Here is a 16,153-nt window from a genome sequence, read left to right on the forward strand (position 1 = left end):
TCCTGTTTGATACGACACAACTCACCTTGCTATTATCTGAATCTTCCACCCTGCAGCGCCTGGAAATCACAATTTTATGCCAAGTGCCTTCTGCAGAGAATGACTACAGAGTGTTGCCAGTGGGGACTGGACCCCAGAGCGCACGTACATCAGCGTCCTCCACTTACCTAAACCCATAAGTCAAAGGTCGTTTGTAGGCGTAATAAGAACTACGACTTAAAAAGACATATTAGACCATTCACTAAATTTAAGAATGCATACCAAGATTTGACATCTATAAATATCTTGGCTGCAAAGTTAATTTCAGGTCCTAACTTCATTTCCCACCACTGGACTGCCAGTGTGTCCTCATGTGTCGACTGTGTTTTGCTGTGATGCTGGAAGCTAGGTCACTAGCACGTCAAATGCCAGCAGGGTCCCCCAAAGTGAACTCGTTTCAGATGAGCCCACTTTGTAGATAGTAGCCCCTGAAAACCTATGGAAAGCTTCAAAGCACTTATCAGATGCTAAAGGCCTAATAAGTGGAAGCTGAACATTTTCGGAGTCAGTGCAGGAGGACCGGACACTGCTTAGTTCGGTGGTGCTTAAGGTCGCTATTGGTCAGAACTGACTCAGTCTCTTACACTTCTCCTGTCAAAATAGTTCGTCTGGGGACAACTACACAAGAATTGCTAACAAGCACCAAGCAAGTCTTCATCCAATTTGGAAACATTTCTGCCTTCTCCATTTTTCATAGAGTAAAACTTTAACAAATGTTCTTACCAGTTTATTTAGAAAAGTATAAAGGAAAATCTTAATTGAATTCAAAAGGGAACTTTTAACCCAATTTAGATATGCCAGTGATGCCTTTTCTTATTTTCAAATTCACTTCTACAAGTTGTATCCGATATGTATCTTAACTCATGGTTTTACCTTGTGGCCAGGCCACTTCCACATTTCTGAGATTTCCGAGATATAATGATCCGTTGTCTTTTTCTTTAAAAAGTATTTTTATATTCTTTTATTAAATCATTTTATTGGGGGCTCATACAACTCTTATCACAACACATACATGCATACAATTTATGTCAAGCACATTTATTGCCATTATCATTCCCAAAACATTTTATTTCTACTTAAGCCCTTGCTATCAGCCCCTCATTTTACTTCCCCGCCCCGCCCTCACAAACCATTGATGCTATAAATTATTATTATTTGTCATGTCTTCCACTGTCTGATGTCTCCGCCCTGGGAGGGGGTTATATGCAGTCATTGTGTTGGGTTCCCATTTTTCTTGCCTCCTTCCCCTTCCCCTCCTGGTATCACTACTCTCATTATTGGTCCTGAGGGGTTTATCTGTCATGCATTCCCTGTGCTTCCAGCTCTGATCTGTACCCGTGTACATCCTCTGGTCTGGTTGGATTTGTAAGGTAGAATTGGGATCATATAGTGGGAGTGAAGCGAGGGGGAGGAAGCATTTAAGAATAAGTGGAAAGTCGTGTGTTTCATCCTTGCTACACTGCACCCTGACCATTGTCTTTTTCAGCAAGTACTGGGGACTATAAAAAGCCTAGCTTGTTAAAATAAATAAATAAATACACTCCCACTTTGTGTTATTAAATCAGTGTAGTTCATTTACATTCATATGGAATGTTAAAAATTTCCCATTTAGAAGTTGCTATAGCAATACATTTAAACTAACAGTACTAGGATTTAAATATAGTACAAACAACAGAAAAGAAAAGCATTGTAAAATTCCAACTGCACATTTCACTTGTTTTACCCCATATGCTCGCAATAAAAATAAAATTGTTTACTTAGAAAATTACTTATGGTATGTCATAAGCTGACACTATAAAAACTATTTACAATTAGTTAAAAGCTTGCTTTGTTATTTTCACTGAAAATAGGAAATCAACATAATTTGTAATAATTACTTAGGCCCCTCAACTTCAGATGACAAAATTTTGCCATTTGAAAATAAAATGGCATATATAATTAGTTACTTATGATTGTTACAACTATGACTCACCAAAAGATGACATTATGATTAAAATTTAAAAATAATTCTAGTATATTCAAAGTTCAGAATATATTGCGTAGTCTCAGAATATCACTACTACTAATAATATTATTTTACTCGATATTTTAATTTATATAGTTGCTTGTTTAATTATTAAATAATGGTACGGACCAAAATGAGAAAAGCCAAAGTTTGTTTTTTAAATCCGTTACTGGAATCCTGCCTCAGACGCGGTAGCAGGTGGCAGGCAGCCAGGCTCTCTGTGGAACTGCTTATCAACCACTGCGGCCTTGCTACTCTGGTCTTTTTCTTGGTTGGCATGGCTAGGTGACTGTTTGAAATCTTCTCTCTGATACTTACTTGAATGAAGTTGGCAGCAGACATGCTTAGGGGTTTTATTTTTTAATTAGTTTTACAGTTTTTTGTTTGGTTGTTTTTCTGTATCCTTGGCCCTGTATTCTCCACGTATACATGCCATCAGAATAATTGAATCCAGACTGTAGTTAAGTGAATTGTTATTTGTAGTATGAGATGCGACTGACCACAGTCAGTGTCTACTCATAGTGACTCTAGGTACCACAGAATTAAACACCCCCAGGCTCAGAGCCTCCTAACAGTGGTTGTTATCTCGCATCCATCATGTTGATCGATGTTGCTGAGTATCTTCCTTGGTTTGACTGTTTTTCCACTCTACCAAGCATGACTTCCTTTTCCAGGCACTTGTCTCCACTGGTGGAATGGTGGTTATGAGTTAGACTGCAATCCTCGGGGTCAGCAGTTCCAAATCCCCAGCTTCTCTGAGGGAGAAAGATGGGGCTTTCTACTCCCACAAGGAGTTTCAGTCTCAGAAAACTCAATGGACGCTGTTCTACTCTGCCCTCTGGGGTCGTTTGCTTGGTTTGGTTTGTCCCTTCTAAAACACATCTAAAGTAAGTGAGAGTAAGTCTCCATCTTAGCTTTTCAGGAGAATTCCAGTTATACTTCTTACAAGATAGATTGTTTATTCTTCTGGAAGTCCATGGTACTTGGATTAAGGGAGTCACTCTGTAGCAAATGAAATATGGCAATGTGTCCGTGCTCTGCTGACCTTACCATATTTTCCATCATCCTGAGGCACTTGGCTTGATAGAATTATGGTATGGTCTTCTAAAAGCACTATTATAGTACCAGCTGGTAGCAATGCTATGAAGGATTGAGACAAGGCTCTTGACTAAACTAGTAGTCAAGATTTGATGTTCTGTCTCCAATGGTCAAGACCCATGGATCAAGGACACAGAAATGGAAATCAGATTGGTACCATTCACTCTCACTGTGAGTGGTCCACTTGAAACATTTCCCTTCTTGTTCCAGTGACCATGTGTGATACACTGAGGACTTGGTAGAAACTGTTTGGCCTTATTTCTACAATTGCAACCATGGACACAGAAAACTAACCCTATTTTGCGAAAGAACTCCATTGTTCCAAGATAGAAATGTTTTCAAATACATGCTTTCTGGTCCAAAAATGTGCCCCCCCCCCACAATAGCCCTCCATTAAAGAACAGTCATAAAAATGTCTCGTACTTGTGTCTGAAAGCTATCTGTTGATAAGAGAAATCAGGATCTGTAATTAACCCACTGTAAAATGTAGCGAGCCCCCCTGAAGAGGGATCAGAGGTGTTAAAAGTCAACCAGCACTAGGTAGACTGTGACTCACCTCATTGTTGGTTCATTATATTGCCTACTATGAAATATCTATAAGCCCCATTATATATACCCATTAGAAAAAACATTCATGCTCAAAGTCCTGACATGGGACTAGGTGCCCTTATGTCCCACTGTCTGTCTGTCTTTAATATTATCCATAATCATAAAGTCACACCTGAGGACATGTGCAATTGTTGAGGACCCCTGTACCCTAACACATTTACATTTCAAGTCTGCAGGTACTAGTTCCAAAAGTGGAAATCCTCTCACCTGGAGAGATAGCACTGATTCCTTTGAACTAGTCACTAAGAATAGCCCCCAGCAGTTTGGGGCTTACGTCTCTCACGTTCAATCAGCAACAAGAATGGCAAGTCTTCCTCTTGTGTGTTTTTGACATGGTATCAGGACAGAGGAGTCCTTGGGAAAGGCCTCCATAATATGGAGCAGCAGTGAAGAAGTGGAAGGCATTCGACAAGAGGATGGACACCCACTGTGACTACATCCATATGCTCAAGTCAGGGTGCAGTTTAGGGGGCAGAGGAAGGCTGAGGGGTGTCTTGTTCTGTTGCACATTGGGTTGCTATGCATCAGAACCAACTGGACGGATAACAACAGTGGAGAATGGTAATCCTAAATACCAGCTATGGCCACAGGGTCAGTTGCAACAATAAGGATTGTACATATATTTCCTCTTTGTATGTCTGTATGCATCAAATATTTTCATTTTGTCCCTTTGCAAAATATGAAATATGAATGTGGTTGATGTGTTTGGTTTGTATCTTATTAGTTGTGTCTTGTTAGGCATAAGCTTGATATAATATATTTGCATACAGGTTGTGCATGGTTAAGGAGATGTGTACAGTTTCCAAGAGGACAAAAGATGGACTGTGATAGGTTGGTGTCAACTTGTGTTTTTGGAGTGGGACCTCCGCAGCTTTGAGGCCTATGATGTCTCCTGGGGGATCTGGCACAGGTAGAAGTAGATGCTGGGAAGCATGCGCTCTCTCACTTCTTGCATAAACCCATATAAGTGGGCTGCACATCAGTCACTGCCAGCTTTACCTCAAATGCTGTCACCTGCAGCAGCCTACTGCTTGCCCCTGCTTTCAGCTCCCCATCCGCTACAGTGGCCAGAGCCACCACCCTGTCATCACACCCGTCGGTGCCATTACTGCTGCAAATGCCGGAATCATGGCTGCCACCACTTTACCACGCACAGCTACCGTGGTCACACCTGCCACCACCGCAGTCAGCCAACACCCCTCCCTGCTCCTTCCTCTTCTGCTTCCTGCTCCTTGGCTGTTCTGTCCAGCAACCACTTGAGTTGGAAAAAGCCTTTGACCTTGCTTCTCAAATGAAGTGAACCAGAATGTTGTCGCTACCTGCACCCCTCTCTATCTCTATGTGGTTTCTCTCTTCCTAAGTTTGTGTTTGCTATGTGCAAATAAATATTTTTATATCTCAGTAATTAGGCTTAAAAATACCCTGTTCTGAGGTGGTTTCATGAAGCCAATAGCAATCCTATTCCCAAAGGAGAGTACATGCATGGGCACAGGGATTAGGATTTGTTCTAGGCAGGAAAGCACTCCAAATTCAAACATATTTCAGAATCCACTGGTTAAGCCTTGACAGAACAAAGACAAATCATCCAGATGGGGTATATTAGAGTTTCAATTCTCAGTTGGTGAAAGTCTAGAGTTTTTCAAAGGCTATATTGTTTTAAGTGAGAATGCTAAATCCATTTTTGAGTCACCACAGAGCCAATTTCCAAGGAGCTCTTTCTGACCATTGACCTAACAATATGACAAGCTTTGGCCTCAGACAGGATGTGTTTCAAAGCATCTTGGTACCACTTCCCTAACAAGCCTTGGGAGAGACCTCCTCATTCTCAAGAAGTTTCCAGGTGAACTCTTGATGGAAATTGGGCTATGAGGGTCCCATAACCATGAATCATAATCTGGCTGCCCTGCTCAAAAGGACCATCAAGCAGTTTTATAAGCTCTTCTATCTGCAACAGAGAAAATACAAACATCAGGCCTTTCCTGCTTCCATCGTCCGACTTGTAACTGGGACCAATTGCTCTGCCACAAATCATATTTTTTGACAGTTCTTTTGCTTTCCATGCCAAATATATGTGAATCCACACACAGCATGGTGGGCTCATGCCGATGGTCTCACTTATCTGAATGATTTCTCTTCGTCTTATCTTTATCTTGTTAAAGACTTTGTAAAAGTGTCTCTATACATATGGTTCAAATTTCGGGTCTCTAACCAAGGAGAACTGTGAGCAAGAAGACATATTGGTGTCCAAAGAATTCACTGCCACGTGGCTAATTATAGAAAGTGGGAAAAGGGAAATCAAGACAAAAATCACAAATGTTAGCAGACCAGACTCTGCTTTCGCTCATTACTGCAGGCCAGACTCTGTAAGTGAGGAAAGGGCCATGGCTGGGATATGCACACACTTTCAAATTCAAAAGGATTACAAATTAGTCCTGGGGCCCTTTGACCACCTGTCCATATGATGATGAGATATGATTCATAACTGAGCAATCCTGAGTTATATCCACTATGCATCTGTCAATCATTAAGGACCTATCCAGACAAGTTTCCTGAGGGCAAGATTGGCCCTCCCTGGCCTATCAGGGGAGTTGTCATCTACTGCCAACCACATGCAGCCTGAGAGCAAAGCTGCCACATTGCTTTAACGAAAATTACCTGGCCATGCCCCAATAAATGGGTTTGAAAGAAATCAGGCACACATTAGAATATCAGTCAATTGTCAGAATTAACTCATTTGGAGGCTGGATTCTTGTCAAAATTTAAAATTGGCTTAGGGATCCCACTGTAAACAACACATTTTTTAAGGGGATATTGCATGGTTTTATTTTTTAAACAATTTATGAGGGACTTATACAACTCTTATCACAGTCCATACATATGCATACATCAATTGTATAAAGCATATCTGTACATTCTTTGCCCTAATCATTTTCTTTTTTTTCCTCCTCTTTTCTTTTTTTACATTTTATTAGGAACACATACAACTCTTATCACAATCCATACTTATACAAACATCAATTGTATAAAGCACATCCATACATTCCCTGCCCCAATCATTTTCAAAGCATTTGCTCTCCACTTAAGCCCTTTGCATCAGGTCCTCTTTTTTTTCCCCTCCCTCCCCGCTCCCCCTTCCCTCATGTGCCCTTGGTAATTTATACATCGTTATTTTGTCATATCTTGCCCTATCAGGAGTCTCCCTTCCGCCCCCCTTCTCTGCCATCCCTCCCCCAGGGAGGAGGTCACATGTCGATCCTTGTAATCAGTTCCCCCTTTCCAACCCACTCACCCTCCACTCTCCCAGCATCGCCCCTCACACCCTTGGTCCTGAAGGTATCATCCACTCTGGATTCCCTGTGCCTCCAGCCCTCATATGTACCAGTGTGCAACCTCTGCCCTATCCAGCCCTGCAAGGTAGAATTCGGATCATGGTAGTTGTGGGGAGGAAGCATCCAGGATCTGGGGAAGCTGTGTTCTTCATCGGTACTACCTTGCACCCTAATTAACCCATCTCCTCTCCTAAACCCCTCTAAGAGGGGATCTCCATTGGCCGACCCTTTGGCCTTGGGTCTCCACTCTGCACTTCCCCCTTCATTCAATATGGTATATATATATATATATATATATATATATATATATATATATATATATATATATACATACACACACATATACATACATATGCACATATATCTTTTTTTTGCATGATGCCTTATACCTGGTCCCTTTGGCACCTCGTGATCACACTGGCCGGTGTGCTTATTCCATGTGGGCTTTTTTGCTTCTGAGCTACATGGCCGCTTGTTCACCTTCAAGCCTTTAAGACCCCAGACACTATCTCTTTTAATAGCCGGGCACCATCAACTTTCTTCACCACATTTGCTTATGCACCCGCTTTGTCTTCAGTGATCCTATCATGGAGGTGTGCACCCAATGATATGATTTTTTGTTCTTTGATGCCTGATAACTGATTCCTTCGGGACCACTCGTCACACAGGCTGGTGTGTTCTTCCATGTGGACTTTGTTGCTTCTGAGCTAGATGGCCGCTTGTAAACAACAGTTTTACATTAACAAAGTGCTTCTAAACTCAAGCTTAGGTTTCAGTTCCTATTGTGCGGGGACATATGCAAGCGCTGATGTTAGGTTCCCCGGTTTTTGCTTCTCAATGCTGAAATAATTCATGTGGCAGAAGCACTTTTGAAAATCCTAGTAACTTTGATGAGATTAAGGGTAGTTTCAGCTAATATAGTCTCAGATAGAACACACTCTCTCAGGAAAGTGCGCAAGGCCATATGGCGGGGGTGTGCAAGAGTTCACCACTGAACATGGCCACTTCAGCCAAGTGCAAAAATACAGGTAGAAAAGTGGCCCTGAAGGGGAGGCCACAGAGCCAAAAGAAGGGTGCCAGAGCTGGAAAAGGGGAGCTCCTTCATAAAGAGCCTGAGCTTTGGATGTTCTTGGTGCCCGAGTTTGGGCACATGTATGATGTAATGTTGTTGGTGCCTAGTATGCATGCCCAGGAGGACCTTCATCTGTCCTGGGTGACCTTGGTTTAAGCATGCCCAGCTTTGGATCTTCTCTATAGGTTTCTAATGCGTACATGATTTCTTTCACACCCTCAATTGTGGCAGGGCTGGCTAATTTTCATTTAGTGTAAGCATCTGCTGGAGCCAACCCCCTTTATTCCTAAACTTCCTATCACTAACACTCAGAAAGTTTTTCTTATATCTGGACCTATCATTAATTTTCAAATAGGATTTCTCAGCTTTCAATTCACTTTTGTCTTGATCGAAACAGGCACTGAAATATTCTACTCAATTTGTATGGAGTAGAATACTTTGGTATAGAAATCCAAAGGGCAGTTAACTAGTTTAAAGCCCTGGAAGAATGTAGAGCAGGGCCTTTTGCTAATGGCTAGCCTCCACCAGTGCCTGGCTTGCCTGCTATTGACTGGTTTTCTGTGGATGACTTCCTCTTTCTAGGTAAGTGCACCCTGAACCTTAGACTACATGTTGTATACTTGTCCCTAGAGCCCAACCCAGCAATCTACTTTGACATAGTGGGGTTAATGCGAACATCCTGTCCTTCCCACCAGTCTTTTCTCTATCTGGTCTCTTTCAGTGATAAGAAAGCGTGTTTTTTTGTTTTGTTTTGTTTTCTCTTCATGAGATTAAAAAAATATTTTATTGGGAGCGCTTACATATATCATAACATTCCATCAATCACATAAAACAGTATTGTACAATTGCTACCATAGTCGGTTTCAAAACATTTTCTTTCTTTTTTTAACATAGATGGCATATAATATATAAAAAATACCATTAAACAATTTATTATTTAAGGTTAAGTATAATATGAAAGAATTTTTTAAGTGTAGAAATGTTTTATTAACCCTTTGCCTTCTTTTGTGTTGAAGAGGTATGTAAGGAAGTATGTCTCTACCTCCTTTATGTTTTAAAAAAATCATGTTATTGGGGGCTCGTACAACTGTTATCACAATCCACACATTCATCCATTGTCTCAAGCACAATTGTACATATGTTTCTATCATTGTTTTCAAAACATTATCTTTCTACTTGAGCCCTTGGCATCAGCTCCTCATTCCTCCCTCTCTCTCCCTCCCTCATGGACCCTTGATAATTTACAAATTATTATTATTTTTCATGTCTTGCACTGTCTGAGGTCTCTGCCCACCCCCTTGTCTGTTGTTCATCCCCCTTGTCATTGTGATTGGTTCCCCCTTTATGCCCCCACCTTCCCCTTCCCCTCCTGGTATAGCTACTCTCAATATTGGTTCTAAGGGGTTTATCTGCCCTATATTCCCTGTGTTTCCAGCTCTTATCTGTACCCATGTACATGCTCTGGTCTAGCTAAATTTGTAAAGTATAATTAGGGTCATGATATGGGGGGGGGAGAAGCATAAAGAACCAGAGGAAAATTATATGTTTTGTCATTGCTACACTGAACCCTGATTGGCCCATCTTCTCCCCACAACTAAGGGAATGTCCTACTGCTCACAGATTGCCTTTGGACCTCCACTCTGCATTCCCCGCCTTGAGTTAGTTAGTGTATTGTGCCAACCTGGCCGATAAACACATGTGGGATTCATTGAAGGGTGGAGGGATAAATGACTCCATGAGCCTTGCCTTTCTAGTTCTCAGGTTTCTTGTTTTGTGATGGTCGCACCAGGGTACAGGTGCCTTAGTAGTTCCCTGCTTAAGCTTGCAAGGCTGACTTCCTGCAAGACATCCCCAAGGAGAAGCCACATGGACCTACCCTGATGCAGCCCTGGGTGCTGGAGAAGCCATGTGGAGACCCCTGTCAGTGCTGAGATGTTTACATATTCACTGACTTGGCTTTCCTCCTGTAGTCGGATCATTGTATCTGTTTTGTGAGATGGAGGAGGACTTTGAGCACTGGTGTTGGACATATGGGTTAATGGGTTAATGTTGGACTTGTGGGCTTGGGCAGCACTGGGTTGGTATATTTTATTGATGCGTTCTTAACCTTTACATAAAACTCTCTCTTATACATGAGTTTCTGTGAATTTGTTTATCTAAAGTACACAATCTAATATACCCCTCATTCATATTATGATTTTTTGCTCTGAGTCTTTGATGCCTGGTACCTGATCCCATCAACACCTCATAGTCACAAGAGCACTTCATTCTAATAATCTGGCACTCTGAGATGCTTACCTTCCTGACATGATCACTGAAGACAAAGCAGGTGCATAAGCAAATGTGGTGAAGAAAGCTAAGGGTGCCAGGCTATCAAAAGATATAGTGTCTGGGGACTTAAAGGCTTGAAGATAAACAAGCGACCATCTATCTGAGAAACAATAAAGCACACATGGAAGAAGCATATCTCTGCACTCTTTCAGCCCAAGTCAGAGACCAGGCTGATTCAAGAAATCCTAAATTTATTTCTACAAACACTAGACAGAAGGAAACATTGGGTGTGTTAGTCTGTGTTGACAAGAGAAACAAATTCATAGACACGAATATATGTATAATAGAGAATCTTTCATCAAAGAGTAATTGTATATTAAGAAAAAATCCCAGCCCAGAGCAGACAAAGTCTGTAAGTCTAATATTAGCACATATGTCCGATATCAGTCTATAAATTGCTCTTCAGACTCACACAAAACATGCAATAATGCCAGACACAGGGAGATCATAGGCCAGCGGGTGGAAAGTCTTGTGGATCCAGTGGAGGTGGAAGCATCTCAGCACTGGAAGGGGTCTCCATAAGGCTCCTCTAGCTCCAGGGCTCTAGTGCAGCTCTATGTGTCTTGTCAGCAATAATTTCTGGCAAGGAATGAGCGCATCTGGCCTCCCGTGAGCTATTTATCTCCGTGTGCTTCCAAATGAAGTTATCGAGCTTCAACCTGATTGGCATGCTGAACTGCACCACTTCACAAGTTAACACCAGATTATGTAACTCCCACAGTGGTGTTTGCCACCCCTAAACTGCTTCCAAAATCAAGTGAAAATTAAGCAAGTTGTATACCCTAAAGTATTAACAAAGGAAACAGATTTTCAAAGGAAATAATCTACTTTTCTATAGGGGGTTTTCAGAGAAACATCTAATATCTACGTTTCTCCATTTATGTCAGATAACTGCCCTGTCCTAAGGGCCCATGATGCTCCATTGTTTATCTCAATGACTTTGCTGGCCTTCCCAGTTCGAGCATTCTTACTGATTAAGTTTTAAAGGATTTTTAACTGCAAGGGAAGGGTTGTTACATTTGAGTTTTTTAAACAAACTAAATCTTAACAGATCAAATCTTAAACTATGTTTCATTTCACGTATTTGGATTAAGAGTGGGCGAGTTTTTTCACCTTCTCTATCAGAATGGAGAAAACGTCAGTAAGTATCTTGATTTTGAACAAGTGGAACTCCAATAATATTTTTGGAGTTAAACTATTGTTTCCAGCATAATTTCTTAATGAATACCTTATTTGTTATGTTTAGCTATGATACGATGGCCATGTTATAAGAAATCTAAGGAAGAGACTTTACTGTCATAATACAATTAAAATTTCAATAGTTTTTTTTTCTTTACACATTAAACAAAACAAAACAAACTCTCTGCTACAGAGTCCATACTGATTCACAGTGACCCTATAGCACATGTCAGAACTGTCTTCGTGAGTTCCCGAGACCCTCACTGTTTAGTCGAGAGCCGTCTTCCTCCCTCCAGGTCATGGGTGGTTTCCCATTGCCAACCTTGCAGATTGCAGTTGCAGGAGAACACCACTGCCGTCAGGGATCCTCCTTCAGTGATGTATACTCTCAAGGTGGTGCAACATCTAAATCAAGCGTAAGTCACTTGCAGAGGGGATTATGATTGAAATTTAAGATAACGGTGCATATTTGATAACAGAAAGAAACAAGAAAATGTCAAGATTCCCCTCAGTAGGGAAGAGCGTGCTTTCTGATACTTGTGGTATTGGATGTAGGTTCTTGTCTACAACCCACAGAAAAAAATTACTATGTTCAGACATAGAGGCAATGGTGAAGAATTTTATTAAAACCTTCAGAAAGTCATGTCATGATTTAAAATCTAGGAAAGCTAAAGAATCAAACCTCATTTTTTTTAGAAGAACAAGAATAATTTCAGAGTTTTCAAGGTTTAAAGGAATCTGAGACTGTTCTGTTCCCAGCAGATGATGCCCTATAAGGTGATTCTGGGAACGTAGTTTAAAAGATGGCACCAGTGCTAGATCTCTGCGTAAAATAGTTTAAAGATGTTATCGAGAGAGAGGTCTCAACTCTAGGAGCTCCTATGAGTTCTAGTCCCACTCCATTACAAAAGGGAACCACGCTAGCCTCTGTCTGCGCTCTAGTAGTCTGTGCTTCTGCTTCTCTGCAAGTGTCACTTTACAACTCATCAAGTTATTTAAACTAAATCTTTTTAACAGCTTGTGTTTGATGGATGCCATATAACTGTTATACGGGTGAGATCAATCCACACCACCTATTAATATGTAAAGCCTTTATTAACAGCTGGTTCGAGAGGAGTGTATCACCTTAAAAACATTCTTAACCAAGGACAAAGGAAGTACAGGATTTTTATAGTTCAAAGTAGTGGGCTGGCTTAGCGGGATGGATATTGTCAGGTTGGCCGGGGGGGGGGGGGGGGTGCTAGGCAGAACAGCACAACTGCAGGGAATAATGCAAGATCTAACAGGAAGGTTAACTTTTTTTTTTGCTAATTGGGCAGGGAGAGTCCAGAGACATATCAAGAGAGTCAAGGTCTATTGGGAGAGTAGAGAAGGGTGGAAGGGGAAAGGGTGAGGGGCTAGCTGCAAACAGGGGGTTGATGATCATTTAAAACAAAATGGAGTTAGGTCATGAACTTCAGACCATCCAACCTGTTCTTGTCTTTTCCTGTAGTCTCTGTGAACCAGGATCATAGTTGTCAATGGCCAGACTCAACCCACCTCTTTATTGCTGCATTTCTCCCACTTCCACTCAACAAGTGGATCCAGGAGGTCACCTGGCAAGCACTTCTTGCTGCCCAGAGGCTCACTTTAACATTCTGTCTGTGTTAAGTAGGGTTCTCTAGAGAAATAAATCCAGGACACTTATGAGATATATATACATATATATATATATACAGTGAGAAGGAATATACCAGCTAATTAGTCCACATAGCAGTATAGAGAGCTCAATTCAACTCACTTTCATGGAACAGTTAATATACTAGAAGTCCTTCAACTCAAGTGGGCTTCAGGAGTCCAAGGTCAAGAAAGTAGATAGTGGAGTCTTCCCTCAGGCAAGGCAGGCAGAGTCTGCCCACAGGCAGCAGACAGCAGCGTGGGTCAGCAACAGTCAGTAGCTCAGAAGCTTAGTGAGACAGTCCCTGATGGGATCTGGAACTCAAATATGGGGAGAGGATCCACTAGTCTCCAGCTTATGTGATGTACGTACCAGCAGCATGGCAAAGCGGGTCTCAAAGGAGCCTTAAGCTCTAGTGACATGATCCACAAGTAGGCTTGGCCCACAGGTAGTGTAGCACACAGGTTGAGGCAGAGAACTAGCTAAAGCAGCAGCACACTGGTCTGATCACCAGGGAACAAGAGGGCCATAGGATGCCGGCTGTCTTTATTTATTGCGGTGTCCTCCAATCAAGACGCAACCTGATTGGACTCTGCCCACATACTACCATTGTTCTAGTTGGCACAATAAACCTGACTATCACACAGTCCTAAGAAGGTGAGTTCCTTCACAATTCCCAATTTTTCCAGCTTCAGAGGCAAACCAGTAGCTCAAATTAAAAAATCCAAAGGGTTCCTTTTTCTGTCTTCAGTATGTCTACAGCCCCCTAGACAAGTCTTTTCTGGTAATTCAAATATCCTGAGCATTCAAGATATTGGGTGGGGCCTATATTTTCTGAGCCTTCTTGAAGGCATGTTCTAACCCTTTAAAAATCCAATTTAGTGGCTGAAAGCATGAAGGTTTACATGCTTTCTGTTTTTATTTCCCACTAATAATTTCTATCATATAATATTTCTATAACAACAACAAGAATAAATCAGTATAAACTTGGTAGAGCCAGATCCTAAACATATTGTTAAAAGTAATGTTCCATCTCATCTATCTTATCTAAATTATTCCACTGAAACAAAATATGGCCTTAGACCTCTGGCTGCCTCAAGCCAGAGCTAGGCCTCTGTCTTCCATTTTGACCTTCTGCGAACCATTTTGACTAAGCAACAGGATCTCAGAGAAGTTCAAGGGGCAATTTCATTCTCTGAGCTCAAAATTTACATTTATCACGTTCATTTTTGTCATTTCAAACAGGAATAACCAATGAAAATAACCAAGAAGGAGAATCAAACTTTAAATCCCCATGTTCTTCCAGAAAACAGTCAAGCAAATAGTGTGGGTCTATCTGATCTCTGGCCAGCCGAAGAAAACTACTATAAGGAAGAGGTCAAACAAACATCTACTCTCCATCGTCATGATTTGTTTCTGTAGTACGCTGATCCTGGTTCCATACTGGGTTATGCTGGACTGAATATATGAATGAAGGGACATTGATATATGTGTAAGAGGTAGCTTTTTATCAAAGATCAATTGTATAATGAGAGAACATCCCAGCCCAGTCCAGATCAAGTCTGATATTAGTAAATATGTCTGATACTAGTCCATAAATTCCTCTTCGGACTCACACAGCACATGCAATGATGCTGAAGGCAGGATGTTCACAGGCTAGTGGGTGTACCATGTTGTGGATCTAATGCCAGTGGTAGAGTCTCCGCCCTGGCTCCTATGTTTCTCTGAATGTGGCTCCTCCACAGGAAGGTGAAGCAGAGAGTGTTTGGACTGCCTCCCAGGAGAAAGAGGCAGTTCCCAGAATCTTCATGAAAAGGCCACACTCACAAGGAAGTATCCCCCGGCTGTGACCTGATTTGCAAGCTAGACTCTATCCCTTCACTCTTACTATCCTTACATTGATATGAGATTATGTAACTATCACATTGGTTTAGCAATACAGAAGCAACTGGATGCATTTCAGGTACTGGGGCAGCACATGCAAAAATCAAATTACAGTATAAAGACAATATTCAGGAGAGGGATTATGTGTGTGTATGTGTGTGTGCACGCATGTGCATGTGCAAACTTACTGCATACAAAAGAGAAAAATCTCTTTTATTCCTTTTCCTTGTCAAGAGGATTCCCAAACTTCCTATAACTTTAACAGTAAACGTTTTAGTGTATTTTCTCTGTGTGTGTGTGTGTGTGTGCTTCTTATCATGAAAATAGTTAACCTGCCTGAATCTAGCACGTGTCATAAAGAAGAGTTCATTCCTTCAGTTTGGAGTTTAATTCTTGTCTTACCTGGCTTGAAACCCCTAATCATGAACTTGTGGGATTACTGAGTAGGGCATATGCTGAGAATCTGATCTTGGTAGTTGCACTGGGTTGATGAGGACTCATGGAAACCATGCTCTGTGGGATTTTCCAGCGGTGCCCTTGTGGGTGCAGCTTAACGGGTCTCCCTCCCAAGGCATGACTATTTGGTTTGAACTGATACATGTATGTATAGAGTTTTAGTCTTAATTGTCTGAGATACCCAGGGTACTAGATCAGGTGATTTTTTTTTTCCTTTATTGAGTTTTCTGGGATGAGGAACAAGTGTGTTGAAAATGAACTCCATCTCTGTTCTGTCATATTTCTATTCTCTCACCTGTTGAATAGAATATAGCTATTGCAACCATTCTTATTTCATTAGAAGTGCAAATTCGTGCTAGATTTATTATAAGCATTGTGAAACTAAAAGGAACTTATGACTAATGGAAAGGAATATTGCCGTAACCTTTATAAGACTTGGAAAATTAGCACCAAGTCAGCAAAAGGAACAAAATAGACGAAGTCAGAAAATTGGT

Source organism: Tenrec ecaudatus, chromosome 11 (assembly GCF_050624435.1).
Source record: "Tenrec ecaudatus isolate mTenEca1 chromosome 11, mTenEca1.hap1, whole genome shotgun sequence".
In the NCBI taxonomy this organism is placed as follows: domain Eukaryota; kingdom Metazoa; phylum Chordata; class Mammalia; order Afrosoricida; family Tenrecidae; genus Tenrec; species Tenrec ecaudatus.